The sequence below is a fragment of the Dipodomys merriami genome, unplaced genomic scaffold (assembly GCF_024711535.1).
Source record: "Dipodomys merriami isolate MVZ:Mamm:240054 unplaced genomic scaffold, mDipMer1.0.p SCAF_297, whole genome shotgun sequence".
Lineage (NCBI taxonomy): Eukaryota > Metazoa > Chordata > Mammalia > Rodentia > Heteromyidae > Dipodomys > Dipodomys merriami.
Genome location: NW_027204459.1, coordinates 237173 through 243204, shown reverse-complemented (window position 1 = coordinate 243204; position 6032 = coordinate 237173). Strand labels below are relative to the sequence as shown.

Below are 6032 nucleotides of genomic sequence, written 5' to 3'. Positions count from 1 at the left end.
GGCAGCCGGCGGCGACCTCCCGATCCTCAGGCCTCGGCCTCCCGAGGAGCCCGAAGGGCCCGGGAGTCTGGGGCAGCCCGGGTCCCCGGGCCCCCGGCCTCGATCGGGTAGACGGGGCTTTATGCCCAGCCTCCCTTCCCCGAGAGGCGGCCGGTGCCCGACGCTCGCGGGGGACTTCCCTTGCTGGCTGCGGCCCCCGTCCGCAGAGGGCGGTTCGCCAGCCGGAGCCGAGCCGGGCCGAGCCGGGCTGAGCCGAGCCGAGCCGGGCCGAGCCGGGCTGAGCCGAGCCGAGCTGAGCCGAGCCGGGCTGAGCCGAGCCGAGCTGAGCCGAGCCGAGCTGAGCCGAGCTGAGCCGAGCCGAGCTGAGCCGAGCTGAGCCGAGCCGAGCTGAGCCGAGCCGAGCTGAGCCGAGCCGGGCTGAGCCGAGCCGAGCTGAGCCGAGCCGAGCTGAGCCGAGCCGGGCTGAGCCGGGCTGAGCCGAGCCGGGCTGAGCCGAGCTGAGCCGAGCCGAGCTGAGCCGAGCCGGGCTGAGCCGGGCTGAGCCGAGCCGGGCTGAGCCGAGCTGAGCCGAGCCGAGCTGAGCCGAGCCGAGCTGAGCCGAGCCGGGCTGAGCCGAGCCGAGCTGAGCCGGGCTGAGCCGAGCTGAGCCGAGCCGGGCTGAGCCGAGCCGAGCTGAGCCGGGCCGAGCTGAGCCGAGCCGAGCTGAGCCGGGCTGAGCCGAGCCGAGCCGAGCCGAGCCGAGCCGGGCTGAGCCGAGCTGAGCCGAGCCGGGCTGAGCCGGGCTGAGCCGAGCCGAGCCGAGCCGGGCCGAGCCGAGCTGAGCCGGGCCGGGCTGAGCCGAGCCGGGCTGAGCCGAGCCGAGCTGAGCCGAGCCGGGCTGAGCCGAGCTGAGCCGGGCCGAGCCGGGCTGAGCCGAGCTGAGCCGGGCTGAGCCGAGCCGAGCCGAGCCGAGCCGAGCCGGGCCGAGCCGAGCCGGGCCGAGCCGAGCCGGGCCGAGCCGAGCCGGGCCGAGCCGGGCCGGGCTGGGCTGAGCCGGGCTCTGCGGGCTCCTCGGAGCCCCGCACCCCTCGCTCATTCCCTCCCCGCCTCCCCGAGTTGCCCACTGAGAATCTCTGTGAACTGGTTCGCCCTTTACCCCCCAATCGGGGCCTAGTTACAGGGCTGCACCGACGACTGTTATCCACGAGGGCATCTCCAAATCTGGAACCTCTTTTGAAGCGCCTTGGGTTTGGGGGTTGAGGGCTGGGCAAGTACTCTATGGCTTAACCCGCTCAAGACAGAGGTGGATCCTGGCATTTGTCCTGCCTTCGTTGTCGGAGGTGCCCAGGCCTCCGCCCGCAGCTCCCCTCGTAGCCCGGCCGGGTCAAACCTCGGTCCTGTGAGACCAGCTCCAGCTCAGAGCGGGGCCCTGACCACAGACGCCCCGGCCCACCGGAGGCCAGGCCTGCTGCCTGCTGCCTGCTCAGCCCGGACCCGAAGTCAGACAGAGGCTCTTCCGGGCTTCGCTGGGTGCGCGCTCGTCAGCACCTCCGGCCCTGCCTGCCCGAAATCAGCAGAGGTGCGGCGGTTCCCACAGAGCCAGGAGGAAGCAGAGCCACGGCTGGAGAGCACCGGTGCCCGCCTGCTCGCGGGAGCTGCCCCGGGACCCGGCCCCTCTCGTCTTGCCTGAAAAGTATCTCCCCTTTCATCCTTAAATTGGCTCGCAGGAGTCTCATTCCCTCCAACTGTATGGATTTCTGACACCAGGCCCTGGACTCTTCACTGCCCACAACCAGCTGCAGCCTTTCTCCCCAGACCTCCTCCTGCATCCCTCAGCCAATTTAAAGAAAGCCCAGATGGAGGTGCTTGCAATCCCAGCTCTCAGGCAGAGATAGGAGAGTTGTTGGTTTGAAGTCAGCCCAGGCTACATAGCGAAACTCCACCGCAAAAGCAGTAAGTCAGAGCTGCGGCTCACACCTGTCACCCTAGGTAAACAGAGCTGTGGCTCACACCTGTCACCCTAGGTAAACAGTCAGAGCTGCGGCTCACACCTGTCACCCTAGCTAAAGTCAGAGCTGTGGCTCACACCTGTCACCCTAGGTAAACAGTCAGAGCTGCGGCTCACACCTGTCACCCTAGGTAAACAGTCAGAGCTGCGGCTCACACCTGCCACCCTAGGTAAACAGTCAGAGCTGCGGCTCACACCTGCCACCCTAGCTAAAGTCAGAGCTGTGGCTCACACCTGTCACCCTAGCTAAAGTCAGAGCTGTGGCTCACACCTGTCACCCTAGGTAAACAGTCAGAGCTGCGGCTCACACCTGTCACCCTAGGTAAAGTCAGAGCTGCGGCTCACACCTGTCACCCTAGGTAAACAGTCAGAGCTGCGGCTCACACCTGTCACCCTAGGTAAACAGTCAGAGCTGCGGCTCACACCTGCCACCCTAGCTAAAGTCAGAGCTGCGGCTCACACCAGTCATCCTAGGTAAACAGTCAGAGCTGTGGCTCACACCTGCCACCCTAGGTAAAGTCAGAGCTGCGGCTCACACCTGTCACCCTAGGTAAAGTCAGAGCTGCGGCTCACACCTGTCACCCTAGGTAAACAGAGCTGCGGCTCACACCTGCCACCCTAGGTAAACAGTCAGAGCTGCGGCTCACACCTGTCACCCTAGGTAAACAGAGCTGTGGCTCACACCTGTCACCCTAGGTAAAGTCAGAGCTGCGGCTCACACCTGTCACCCTAGGTAAACAGAGCTGTGGCTCACACCTGCCACCCTAGGTAAACAGTCAGAGCTGCGGCTCACACCTGCCACCCTAGGTAAACAGTCAGAGCTGTGGCTCACACCTGTCACCCTAGGTAAACAGTCAGAGCTGTGGCTCACACCTGTCACCCTAGGTAAACAGTCAGAGCTGTGGCTCACACCTGTCACCCTAGGTAAACAGTCAGAGCTGCGGCTCACACCTGTCACCCTAGGTAAACAGTCAGAGCTGCGGCTCACACCTGTCACCCTAGGTAAACAGTCAGAGCTGCGGCTCACACCTGCCACCCTAGGTAAACAGTCAGAGCTGTGGCTCACACCTGTCACCCTAGGTAAACAGTCAGAGCTGTGGCTCACACCTGTCACCCTAGGTAAACAGTCAGAGCTGCGGCTCACACCTGCCACCCTAGGTAAACAGTCAGAGCTGTGGCTCACACCTGTCACCCTAGGTAAACAGTCAGAGCTGTGGCTCACACCTGTCACCCTAGGTAGACAGTCAGAGCTGCGGCTCACACCTGCCACCCTAGGTAAACAGTCAGAGCTGCGGCTCACACCTGTCACCCTAGGTAAACAGAGCTGCGGCTCACACCTGTCACCCTAGGTAAACAGTCAGAGCTGTGGCTCACACCTGTCACCCTAGGTAAAGTCAGAGCTGCGGCTCACACCTGCCACCCTAGCTAAACAGAGCTGCGGCTCACACCTGCCACCTGCTGCTCTGCTCTGGAGGCTGCGGTTTGAAGTCAGACCAGGCGGGAAGATCTGAGACTCATTTCCCATTAACTACGGAAGCGGCCAGTGGAGCTCTGGGGCACAGATGTGGTTAGGGACAGTCCCTAGGTCCACGTTCAAGCTCCAGGACTGCTGTGCGTGCATGCACGGACGCACACGTGCACAACGCACGCACACCCGCACATCCACACACATGCACAACGCACACGTGCACAACGCACGGACACATGCACACGCGCACATTCACACACGTGCACGCATCTGCACACGTGCACATTCACACACGTGCACAACACACGGACACACGCACACGCACACACATTCACACACGTGCACAACGCACACGTGCACAACGCACGGACACGCACACGCGCGCACATTCACACACGCGCACATTCACACGTGCACACACGCACACGTACACATGCACACGCATGCACATTCACACACATGCACACATTCACACGTGTACACATGCACACGAGCACATATTCACACATGCACACATTCACACGTGCACACGCACATGCGCACACATTCACACACGTGCACACACGCACACGTGCACACATTCACACACGCACACGCACAGCAAAAGCAGGCAGGAGACCGCGAGGCCGGCCGTACGCCTGCTCTCCGGGACAGGACAGACCTCCCCGCGGAGCAAGGGCGGCGTGTAGAGCCGCTTACGGCCCGGAGGCGGCTCTGGAAGAGGCCCGTGACAGCGCTCCGAGGGCGCCAGGGCCGACACCCGCGGTCCGCGGGACGAGGTAGGCGGCTTCCCCTCCAGCCTCGGGTCAGGAAACCGAAGGCGCCCGCCGCGAGGACCGTGGGAGCGGCGGGCGGGGCCCGAAACCCAAACTCCGGAGTCGCTGGGCGCCTCTGCAGGCCTCTGCTCCGGAACCCGCCCCGCCCCTCCCCTCCCCCGGGTAGGCCCCGCCCCAGACAGGCCCCTCCCCCCGGGTAGGCCCCGCCCCAGGCAGGCCCCGCCCCCGGCAGACCCCGCCCCTCCCCGAGTAGGCCCCGCCCCCAGACAGACCCCGCCCTCCCCGGGTAGGCCCCGCCCCAGGCAGACCCCGCCCCCCGGGTAGGCCCCGCCCCAGACAGACCCCGCCCCTCCCTGGGTAGGCCCCGCCCCTCCCCCGGCAGACCCCGCCCTGCAGGGGGCCTCCCTCGGCAAGGCAGCGGGCGGCAGACCCGGGACTTAGGAGGCCAGAGCCGAGGCCGGGCCTCAGCAGGCCTGCGCGCGCGCGCACACACAAGACCGTCCCAGTCTGCAGTCCCGGCCCGGGGCAGGGCAGGGCCGTGGGCCAAGGTGCGGGCTCGGACGCGCGTGCCCTCCGTGGTGCGGCCGGACGCCCATCTCGGGGGCTCCAGCGTCCCCGGACGTCGACCTCGGGGACGCCTTGTCCGGTTTCGGGAAACACAAACGTGCTTCAGTCTGCCCCTGCCCTCTGCCCCCTGCCCCCTGCCCGCGCCTGACGGGCCCTGCCTCCTCCGCCAGGCCCCTGCCCCCTGCCCTCTGCCCCCTGCCCGCGCCCGCCAGGCCCCTGCCTTCTGCCCTCTGCCCCCTGCCCCCTGCCCCCTGCCCGCGCCTGACGGGCCCTGCCTCCTCCGCCAGGCCCCTGCCCCCTGCCCCCTGCCCTCTGCCCCCTGCCCGCGCCCGCCAGGCCCCTGCCTTCTGCCCTCTGTCCGCGCCTGACGGGCCCTGCCTCCTCCGCCAGGTCCCTGCCCCCTGCCTTCTGCCCCCTTCCTTCTGCCCGCGCCCGCCAGGCCCCTGCCCCCTGCCTTCTGCCCTCTGTCCGCGCCTGACGGGCCCTGCCTCCTCCGCCAGGCCCCTGCCCCCTGCCCCCTGCCCCCTGCCCCCTGCCCCCTGCCCGCGCCTGACGGGCCCTGCCTCCTCCGCCAGGCCTCTGCCCCCTGCCCCCTGCCCCCTGCCCGCCGGCCGTGGGCAGCTCCGCAGACCGCACGCGGCCTCCCCCCGGCCCGCACCCCGGAGTGAGGTCCACGCAGAGCACCGGGCCCCGAGCTGGCGCCGAGCAGCTCCGTCCTCAGTGCGGCCCTGCCGGCAAATCCTGAGCCACCAGTCTTAGACCCCAGCCTCCTGAGTAGCTGGGGTCCCAGGCTGAGCCGCTGGCACCCAGCTATCATCAACGATTTATTAATATCTGAATCTGGCCTGCTGGTCATTAAGACCACTGTGTAAGCTATATTGTGCTACCCAGGATTCAAAGACATGGGTATGGCGGAGCTCCAGAAGTCTAACTATACAGAGGGACTGACATGGGAGGGCCGCTTGCACCCACCACGGCCTCACGGGTGACATGAGATCCATCCTCAAAAATAAAATGAAACTCTGACTGTAGAGGAAACGCTGCGTTACCTGCCTCCTGTATATTCGAATGCCTGGTATTCTCTAAGAGAATACTAAAAGGCCAGGGCAGCAGGTGAGGGCGGCCGTCTGCCGGGGTGGACTGCCCAAGTTCCAACTGCTGAAACACTTATCAGACTAGGCACCAAATTAACTGGTGAAGTAGTTGTCAAAATTTCACCTTACGATGCATATTA

The 6032-nt window shown here is 65.8% G+C and overlaps 1 protein-coding gene across 1 annotated transcript in view; it reads left to right on the top strand.

Moving 5' to 3' along the window:
* The first annotated feature begins 37 nt into the window (after positions 1–37).
* Positions 38–6032, top strand: part of LOC138839183 (glyoxylate/hydroxypyruvate reductase B-like) — a 43090-nt gene continuing 37095 nt past the window's right edge. The window contains exon 1 of the mRNA XM_070038794.1: positions 38–44. The gene's annotated coding sequence lies outside the window, so the exon portion shown is untranslated. The remainder of the gene's footprint in view (positions 45–6032) is intronic.